Source organism: Melospiza melodia, chromosome 11, assembly GCF_035770615.1.
Source record: "Melospiza melodia melodia isolate bMelMel2 chromosome 11, bMelMel2.pri, whole genome shotgun sequence".
Taxonomy (NCBI): domain Eukaryota; kingdom Metazoa; phylum Chordata; class Aves; order Passeriformes; family Passerellidae; genus Melospiza; species Melospiza melodia.
This window is the reverse complement of record NC_086204.1, coordinates 31959240-31969242: the sequence shown is the minus strand read 5'-3', so window position 1 is coordinate 31969242 and position 10003 is coordinate 31959240. Positions and strand designations below refer to the sequence as shown.

General features: G+C 47.0%; 1 long non-coding RNA gene across 2 annotated transcripts; it reads right to left on the bottom strand.

The window, feature by feature from the left end:
* Positions 1 to 3465: 3465 nt before the first annotated feature.
* LOC134423373 (uncharacterized) lies at positions 3466 to 6742 on the bottom strand. Of its 2 annotated transcripts, XR_010029084.1 has the most exons (6): positions 5621 to 6733; positions 5482 to 5525; positions 5337 to 5380; positions 5215 to 5255; positions 3629 to 5133; positions 3466 to 3517 (listed from the first exon to the last, which is right to left on the bottom strand). It is a non-coding gene; the product is annotated as an uncharacterized LOC134423373 (long non-coding RNA). The 2 variants fall into 2 exon arrangements; XR_010029083.1 differs by having other exon boundaries at positions 3466 to 5133; positions 5621 to 6742.
* Positions 6743 to 10003: the final 3261 nt, after the last annotated feature.

Below are 10003 nucleotides of genomic sequence, written 5' to 3'. Positions count from 1 at the left end.
GCAACTCCATGCAAAAGGGAGCTGAGGCAAAGCCTCCCCCTAAAACAGCCTCGCCCCGGCAGGAGCCGCCCCCTCATCATCCTCACACTCACACCTGGGCTGCTCCGAGCCCCCATCATCCTAACAGCTCATACCTGGGCTGCTCCCAGCCCCCATCATCCTCACACTCACACCTGGGCTGCTCCGAGCCCCCATCATATATTTTTCATATTTATATTCACATGTATATTTAGAATTTATATTACTGTATAATAAAAATTATATAATATATTGCATCTCTTCATGTTACTTACATAGATTTCTATTTCTATTTCTATTCATAGTTTGGTATTATATAATAAATATATAGAGATATAAAGATATATTTCTGTATGTCGATTTACATTTCTATAGTACTTATATTATTTAAAATAAAACCCCTGCCTCTAATGACATAAAAAGCTAAGACACCCCTTTCTTTAAAACACATTTAAAATTTTAAAAATAATTTTGTTTGTCATAATTCTATTCACATCTATATTTGTAATTTTCATTTGTTATATTTATAGATATTATATATATTGGAGAGAATACCTTTTTATATAATAATAGATACATTCTTTTGACACAATATATTTCTTTTACTTATATAAATATATATTAAATATTTATTGATATTGACATATATCTGATATATTTGCATTTCTAGTTTTATATTTTTTATGAAATCTCCAGCCCATACCCCAATAAAAGCCAAACAATCCCCAATTTATTTAAACTGTATTTAAACATAAATCCTGTCACAGCTGCGTTGCTCAGCAGTGCCCCAAGCTAATCTGACACTTGTTCATCTCCTGGACCTGAATCTGAACCCGCTCACCTTGATCGCACCTGGCAGAACCATTTTCGTACCTTTTTCTGGCATGTCTTGTTTTTGTTTTTTTTTGTCTTGAGTTTTTGTGCCCTTTATTGCCTCTCTTTCTTGCCTTGTTTCTTGGGGCTTTTACTCCCTTTTTCCTTGATTTTTTTCTGGCATTTCTTGGGGTTTTTTCTTCGTTTCTTCTTGCCCATTTTGGTGTTTATTCTGGTTTTTCCTTGCCCCCCTTGGGGTTTTTTTTTCAGTTTGTTTTTTTTTTTTTTTCCTTCCCCATCTTGGTTTTTTGTTGTGATTTTGTTTCTTGCCCATCTTGGGGTTTTTCTCTGGTCTGTTTTCAGGGATTTTTCTTGCCCATCTTGGTTTTCTTCTGTGGGTTTGTTGTTGTTTTTTTTTTCTTTTCTTTTTCTTTTTTTTCCCCCTAGGTTTCTCCTTGCCCTCCTTGTTTTTGGTTTTTTTTGTCTGTCTTCCTTCCTTCTTTCTTCCTTTCAGTGCCTTTCCTTATTTTCTTTTTTTCTTTCCCTGTATTTCTAATCTTGGTTTTCATTTCTAGCTTTAGAATAAAAAAGCAGCAGTAGAAACTTTCAGGCTATCTGGGATTACAAAAACCTCCAAAACGAAAATGATTTAAAGAAAACTATTTATTTCCTGGGAACCTGACATTTTCTACTGCTGCACGTGACATAGAGCGTTTATTCCTTCTTATAGATAGTTGATATTTCATACTTACTTTATACAGCGCTCCCTGCTGTCTGCACAGGCGCACTGCAGGCACAGCGGTGCGGCGACGTTGAGTTCTGTTTAATGAAACTCGGCTTGGTTCAGCTTGGTTCGGCTCTTAGTCGAAACTCATTTAAGTTCGGCTCTTCGGAACAATTCGCACAGTAACGCTTTCGGCACCTTTTACGACAGTCGCGCTTTACGGCACCTTTTACGACAGTCGCGCTTTACGGCACCTTTTACGACAGTCGCGCTTTACGGCACCTTTTACGACAGTCGCGCTTTACGGCACATTTTACGACAGTCGCGCTTTACGGCACCTTTTACGACAGTCGCCCTTTACGGCAGTCTTTACGACAGTCGCGCTTTACGGCAGTCTTTACGACAGTCGCGCTTTACGGCACCTTTTACGACAGTCGCGCTTTACGGCAGTCTTTACGACAGTCGCCCTTTACGGCACCTTTTACGACAGTCGCCCTTTACGGCCGTATTTACGACAGTCGCGCTTTACGGCAGTCTTTACGACAGTCGCGCTTTACGACACCTTTTACGACAGTGGCGCTTTACGGCACCTTTTACGACAGTCGCCCTTTATGGCAGTCTTTACGACAGTCGCGCTTTACGGCAGTCTTTACGACAGTCGCGCTTTACGGCACCTTTTACGACAGTCGCGCTTTACGGCACCTTTCACGACAGTCGCCCTTTACGGCAGTCTTTACGACAGTCGCGCTTTACGGCACCTTTTACGACAGTCGCGCTTTACGACACCTTTTACGACAGTCGCGCTTTACGGCACCTTTGACGACAGTTTTGCTTTACGGCACCTTTTACGACAGTCGCGCTTTACGGCAGTCTTTACGACAGTCGCGCTTTACGGCACCTTTTACGACAGTCGCGCTTTACGGCAGTCTTTACGACAGTCGCGCTTTACGGCATCTTTTACAACAGTTTTTTTTCTTGCCCAGTTTGGAGTTTTTCCTGGGTTTTTTTGCCAGTCTTGCGGGGTTTTTTCCAGGTTTATTCTTGCCCATCTTGAATTTTTTTTTCTGGGTTTTTTTCTGGGTTTTTTCTTGCCCATCTTGGTGGGTTTTTTCCTTTTTTTTTTTCTTGGCTTTTTCAGGTTTTTTTCTGGTCCATCTTGCTTCTTTTCTTGCCCATCTTGGGGGGATTTTCTGTGATTTTTCTGGGTTTTTTGAGGATCTTCTCCTTGCCCATCTTGGTTTTTTTTTTTTGCGTTTTTTTCCTGCCAGTCTGGGGTTTTTGTTCTTGGTTTCTTTCTGGGTTTTTCCTTGCCCATCTTGGGATTTTTTTTCCGTTTTTTTTTCCTGGTTTTTCCTGCGTTTTTTCTGGTCCATCTTGTGGGGGTTTTTTGGGATTCTTCTTGCCCATCTTGAGGTTTTTTCCTGGTTTTCTGTGGGTGTTTTCTGCGTTTTTTCTTGCCCATCTTGGGGTTTTTTTCTGGGTATTCTCACCCATGTTTGGTTTTTTTCCTTGGTTTTTTCTGGGTTTTCCTTGCCCACCTTGGGAGTTCTTCCGGTTTCTTTTTCCTGTTTTTTTTTTTTTTTTTTTTCTGGGCTTTTTCTGGGCTTTTCTTGCCCATCTTGGGGTTTTTAGCTTTTTTTCCCGGGTTTGCTCTTGCCCCTCTTGAGATTTTTTCCCTGGGATTGTTCTGGGTTTTTTCTTGATTTTTTTCTTCCCCATCTTGCAGTTTTTTTCCTGGATTTTTGTGGGGTTTCTTTGTTGCCCATTTTGGGGTTTTTTCTGCTTTTTTCTGGGTTTTTCTTGCCCATCTTGTGTTTTTTTACTGGGTTTTTTGGGCCTTTTCTAGCCTATCTTGGAGTATTTTTCTGGGTTTTTACTTGGCCGGGACCAAAAAAAAAAAACAGCCAGGGTGGAAGGCAGCTGGGGATTTTTTATTCTCAATTTAACAATGAGTTGCAAAACCTGAAAAGCAAAAGTCATATACACAAGGTTAAATCCAGTCAGCATGCGCTCACACACGCAGAGACGAGCAGACAGACACAGCCACGTGCTCTCACACACACTCCTTCTTACACGCTCACTGTGGCCCTTCCCTGAGATGCTGAAGAAGGTGCTTTGACACATCTTCTGGCTGCCGCTCCTTGAGCTAAATGGCAGATCCTGGGGAAATCAGCAGCCTCGGCGACCTGTGAGACAACAGGAAGGGTCAACAAGTGGCTATCTGACAGCTAGGACTTGTCCCCACTCTGGACTGATGAATTTTCTACCCAAAATCCCACAAAAGACAGATGAACAGTAAAGTTGTTATAACTGTTCTACCTAACTGTGACTATGTGCCAGGGCAGGGCAGCTCCGATCATAAGTGGTACAGTCTACACACAATGTAAGCTGACGCATACAGTGCAAGTGTACACAGAGTCTAAGTACACACAATATAAGGCGACATGCTTACATGCAGTGTAAGTACAGACAATATAAGGCAATGCACTTACATTGCATGTACCTATGCTGGCTTATACTGTACGTACTTATACTGTATGTAAGTACATACAATATAAGCCAACATAGGAACATACAATATAAACCACGACTTAAGAAAACTCTCTGGAAGATTACTTATTGAGCCCTGTACCCTTTGAGAAGATGGAACCTATAGAACTACTGCAGTCACGTGAGGAGGGTGTAAGATGCTCCCTCTAGAAGTCCAAGAAAATGGAAAAAAAAGCACTACCAAAGCTGATAGTGAGAAGGAAGATGGATGAGAACATCTTGTCCCTGTGAGACATTCCTGTCTCAAAGAGTAAAAATGTAAAGATGCTGGAATAAGGGATATCCGGCAAGGAATGTGAGTAGAACATGGCACAGAAGAGAGCCGATAAAGCATTGAGATGTAAAAAAGGCCTATGCCGTGGAAGACAATGGACACACACACCATAACATAGACACAGATGACATAACACAGAGACAAGTTGCAACTGCTTGGCACTTTCCCTTTAGGGACCCGAGAGTCCTAGCACAAGACGAGCCAGAGGCCAATGAGGCCAAGGGAAAGGAAGCCCTATGACAACAGCACGTGATGATGAAATGCAACTCATTAAAGGAAGTTACGGCCAAAGCAGTTAGGAGGATGCTCGAGAGGCTCAGCAAGCCTAGAGAAGGAAGCGGACTGCCAGGTGACTGCAGCTACAGCTCCGGACCTGAAGGCGAGCTCCACGGGGGAAAGAGCCGTGACGACGTCAAGTCGAAGAAGGCTGATGACACAAAGTTCACGAGAATGTGGAGATGGGTAGGAATTGCCCTGCCCGGCAAAGGCTCTGGTGAGGCTGAGGAGAAACCCTCTCCCTTTACTTCCAGGGAGCCTGTCCCACTACAGACCTCTCCGCTAAGCTGACATCAGATTGCCTCCTGTGATAGTAAAGGCTTTTCCCCTTCTCCCAACCACTGGCCCCGACACTTAGCTTTTGGAAGACAAGCAGACAAAATCCATCCTCGGTCGGACGTGGACGTTGAGACGTTCTCAATGTGTGCGCTTCGGTGCTGCCGCTTCCAAGCTGTGGCTACAAGCCTGCCCAGGGTACCTAAGGCAAAACAGAAAACGTGACTATTGCCCTCAAAAACAGTAATCCCCGGGACTCCTTCGCACCCCTGCCCCAGCTCACCTCAAGTCTTGATTTGACTCCAGAGGCCGCCCGGAAGATACCTGCAAAAAGAAAATGTACACACTTAGCATGCTGCTGCATAACACTCACCTAGGAATCAGCCCGCCTAAACTCCGAGTCACCTGCCCTCCTCTCTTCCCCGGCATGCCTAGGGCAGCGACAGCACCTGCAAAGAAACAAAGCAGAAAAGCATGCTGAGATACTGTGAAAACACAACCTCCCAACCCTGACAAGTATGCTACACTGATACCTTAAGCTTGAACCCACCTGGCATGGGCATGCTGGGCTAGGATAGATGGCAAGCAGTCCATCTAAAATAAAAAGAGGAATAATACGTACCTAGAGCTGCACCAGAAACTGAGACCTCAGCAATAACAACTGTTTCGGTACCCTACTCAATGCTCACCTTGCCCACTCAGCCTTGACAGCTGCTCTCTGCCTTGACTTCCTAAAAATAAAGACAAAGAGCAGAGCTGCAGCAGCCACAATTTATGCTTCCTCTGCAGAGACAAACAGTGACTGACCTTCACAGGGGAATCCCCTCACCCAGAATGGGGGGCTCTGCCCTGGATTTATCCTTCTGCAACTAAAAGAAAGTTAGGATGAAAGTGAAAGGGCTGCAGGATAACTTATGGGCTCCACGTATCCTGTGTCCATCTACAAATCCCATCTAGAATCCAACTACACATTACAAATTCCAAGTCCCTGAGACTTCTCATATTGCACCAGGATATGCAGCAGGGCAGAACAGCAGCTCCAGCACAAATGTGTGCAGACACCCGTGACACAGGACAGACAAGACGTGACAAACACTGGGGACACAACAGGAACGGAAATCTCTTAGCAAGGAAAATGGCTGCAAGGACTGAGAGAATGCAAAAGAAGAAGAGTTGAAGCTGATGGCGAGCTGATGAGGCTCAGAGAACCCTGGAGGAAGAAGATGCAAACAGAATGATTTATTCCAAAAACTGCAAAGATGGATGCCCGAGAATCCTACAGTCAGAATCCTCTCCCTAACCTCACATCCTTACAAGTCCTACTCTGCTATAATGGATCATTGCGCAGCACGGTTGTCCGTACAGCTCAGAACAAGACATGACAAGACATCTGACTGGACGCTTCTAAAGAGAGATGCATTTCTGATGCCTGTGTGAGCTCCCAAGTCAAAAGATCTATGGCATGGGTGCCAGGGCGAGGAATGCTCAGATCACGGATGCTAGGAAAGGGTTCTGAGAGGCCCCTCACAGGGCTAAGATAAGAGACATGAGATATCCAGGCAACACACAATACACAAAAGACAAGTGACACGAGACACACTGGGACTGCTCTGCCATGCTGCGCACCTCAGCACTGTGACCAAAAGGGAGACTTTGCTTTTATGGGGCCTAAGGGGCAACATCTTGGCTAACCTCATTGCCAGAGCCAACTCAGACCCCCACCTCAGGGAGTCCTGAAAAAGCACCCCACGTTCATCCCCTCTGAGGGTTGCAGCCCTCTGCTTACCTCTCAGACATCAGGGGATGCCTGTGTCAGGTGCAAAGAAAGGCCACCTCGTCACCTGGGAAGGTCCTGCTGGCACCGGGCTGGTGTCCCTCAGACAGCTAGATTAAAGAGAACCAAACATCAGTGCCTGACCTTGGCACCGCATCGGCCAAAACCCCACCACTCTGCTACTCACTATGCTCCTAGGAATGCCCAGCACCTCCTAACCCTGACCCTCTGCCATGGATGCAATGCATCCACACCTGAAAGAAAGTTAGAACATATGTCACACACCTCCACAATAACTTTAACTTTCAAGCTGGAAACACCTTATGTAAACCTAGGAATAGCACCTAGAGCCCAAGTACAGCCCACATTACAAATTCCAACTCCCCAGGGTTTGTCCTACTGAAGCACGCCATGCAGCAGGGCAGAACAGCTCCGGCACAAATACCTGCAGACACCCGTGACACAGAACGTGACAAACAGGGGGACACCAAACACAACACATCATGCTTGTGGTGAGGGCATCGAGGGAAGAGGGCAAAAGGGACCCCAAAGACACACTAGGGAACACAGCACACCAGACAACAGGACACAGACCGGAGCTGTTCTGCACTGCCCGCCTGAAAGCTGCCATCAAAAGAAGAGCCTCTCCCTTTAGCTGTCCCAACAGGCCCTTGGAGAAGAATGCTTTTCCCTCTGCTGGTTTTTAACTCTGCCCCAAGAACTCCCAACCTGCTACACTCCCATCGCCAGGCCATGGCCCCCGACTTATCTTTTGGATGATTGGTGAGGGGAATCCACGCTGCACCTGAAATGAGTCTGCCTCGGAGGGCTCTGTGATGGCCTGTTAGCCTCCCAGTCAGCTACAATAAAGAAAACCAAAACCAAAGTATGAGTTCAGACTTATGTGGGCCAAATCCCAGCAAGGCAGCTACTTGCCCTTTCCTGAGCGTGCCTGGCTCCCTCAGGCTCCAGCTTCATCCTGATTCCAAGGATGTGGCCTTCCATAGGAGTGGCACCTGGGTTAGAGAAAGGCAAAGTTAAATGGCATTCCTGTGAGTGCAGTGGATGACCTTGTGTGCTGTAAGACATGGCAATGCCTCTGCTAGGCTTCTGAACAGCCTTGGGGGGAGGGGCCCTCAAATAAACAAATAAACACCCTTTCTCACCCTGCTGCCTGCAAACCCCCTCCCAAGAACTCCTAACTGGATACCTGAACACCCTCCCTCTCCCAGTCACCATCCTCAACTCACCTGAAGCCTCAAGCTCAAACATCATCCTTGACACTGGGCAGATCCCTCTTGTGACATGATGAATCTCCTGAAAAATGGTTGTGCTTCAGAGCTGAGCAATAACAACCACTTCTCTCCCCTGCCCACCTTGACTGCTGGCATCCAGATTGACTTCCTAAAAAGAAAGACAAAGAACAGAGCTGTAACACAGTCACCATACACACTTCTGCTGCAGAAACAAATGGGGCCTCACCTGCTCGGGGCAATCCCCTCACCCGGGACGGGGCCCTCTGGCACAGATTTAATCCATCTGAATCTGAAAAAAAAGGTAGGACAAGAGTCACACTGTTGCAGGATAACTGAGGAGCTCCAGATATGATGTGTCCATCTACAAATCCCACCTACAGTCCAACTACACCCCGCATTACACATTCCAAGTCCCCAGGACTTCTCCTATCGCAGCTGGCTATGCCGCAGGGCAGAGCAGCCCCGGCACAAATGTGTGCAGACACCCGTGACACAGGACAGACAGGACAGGACAGACAACGGGGACACAACAGGAACAGAAATCTCTTGGCAAGGAAAATGGCTGCAAGGACTGAGAGAACGCAAAAGGAGATGACCGAGCTGAGATCGATGGTGAGCTGATGAGGCTCAGAGAACCCTGGAGGAAGAAGATGCTAACTGAAGGATTTATTCCAAGAACAGCAAAGATCGATGCCTAGGAATCCTATGGTCAGAATCCTCTGCCTGCCCTCACATTTTTTACAAGTCCTAATCCACCATAATGGATCCAGGTGGGGCATAGCTGTCCGTACAGCTCAGAACAAGACCTGACAAGACACCTGACTGGATGCTTCCAAAGACAGAAGAGAGTCTGATGCCTGTCTGAGCTCCCCAGTCAAAAGTTCACTGGCCCAGGTGCCAGGCCAAGGAATGCAGTGATCACAGATGCTAACAAGGATGCCAAGGTTTCTGACAGGCCCCCCTAAGGTAAAAGACATGGGATACACAAACAACACATAATGCACAACAGACAAAGGACACGAGACACACCGGGACTGCTCTGCCCTGCACACCTCAGCACTGTGATCAAAAGTGAGACTTTGCTTTTATGGGGCCTAAGGGGCCACTTCATGAACACACTACCCGCCCCCCCCCCCAAAATTGGACTCAAAAACCCCTCCCAGTCATTCCCAAACCAGCACCATGCCTTCATCCCCACTGTGGGTCACAGCCCTCTACTTATCTCTCAGACATCTGGGGATGCTGGTCCCTGTCAGGTGCAAAGAAAGGCCACCTCGTCACCTGGGAAGGTCCTGCTGTCACCGGGCTGGGGTCTCTCAGAAAGCTAGATTAAAGAGAACCAAACATCAGGGCCTGACCTTGGCACCGCATCGGCCAAAACCCCACCACTCTGCTACTCACCGCGCTCCTAAGAAGGCCCGGCACCTCCTAACCCTGACCCTCTGCCACACATGGAATGCATCTGCACCTGAAAGAAAGTTAGAACATATGTCAAACACCACCAGGGTAACTCACAAGCTGCAAACACCTTATGTCAATCTAGGAATAGCATCTAGAGCCCAAGTACAGCCCACATTACAAATTTCAACTCCCTATGGTTTGTCCTACTGCAGCAGGCCATGCGGCAGGGCAGAACAGCTCCGGCACAAATGTGAGCACACACCCGTGACACGGAACGTGACAAACAGGGGGGACAAGAAACACGACACATCATGCTTGTGGTGAGGGCCTCGAGGGGAGAAGGCAAAAGGGACCCCAAAGACACACCAGGTAACACAGCACACGAGACAACACCAGACAGACCAGAGCTGTTCTGCACTGCCCGCCTGACATCTGCCATCAAAAGTAGAGCCTCTCCCTTTACCTGTCCTAAGAGGCCCTTGGAGAAGATTGCTTTTCCCACAGCCAATTTTTAATTCTGGCACAAGAACTCCCAACCTGATACACTCCCATCTCCAGGCCGTGGCCCCAAACATATCTTTTGGATGATAGGCGATGGGAATCCACGCTGCACCTGAAATGAGTCTGCCTCGGAAGGCTCT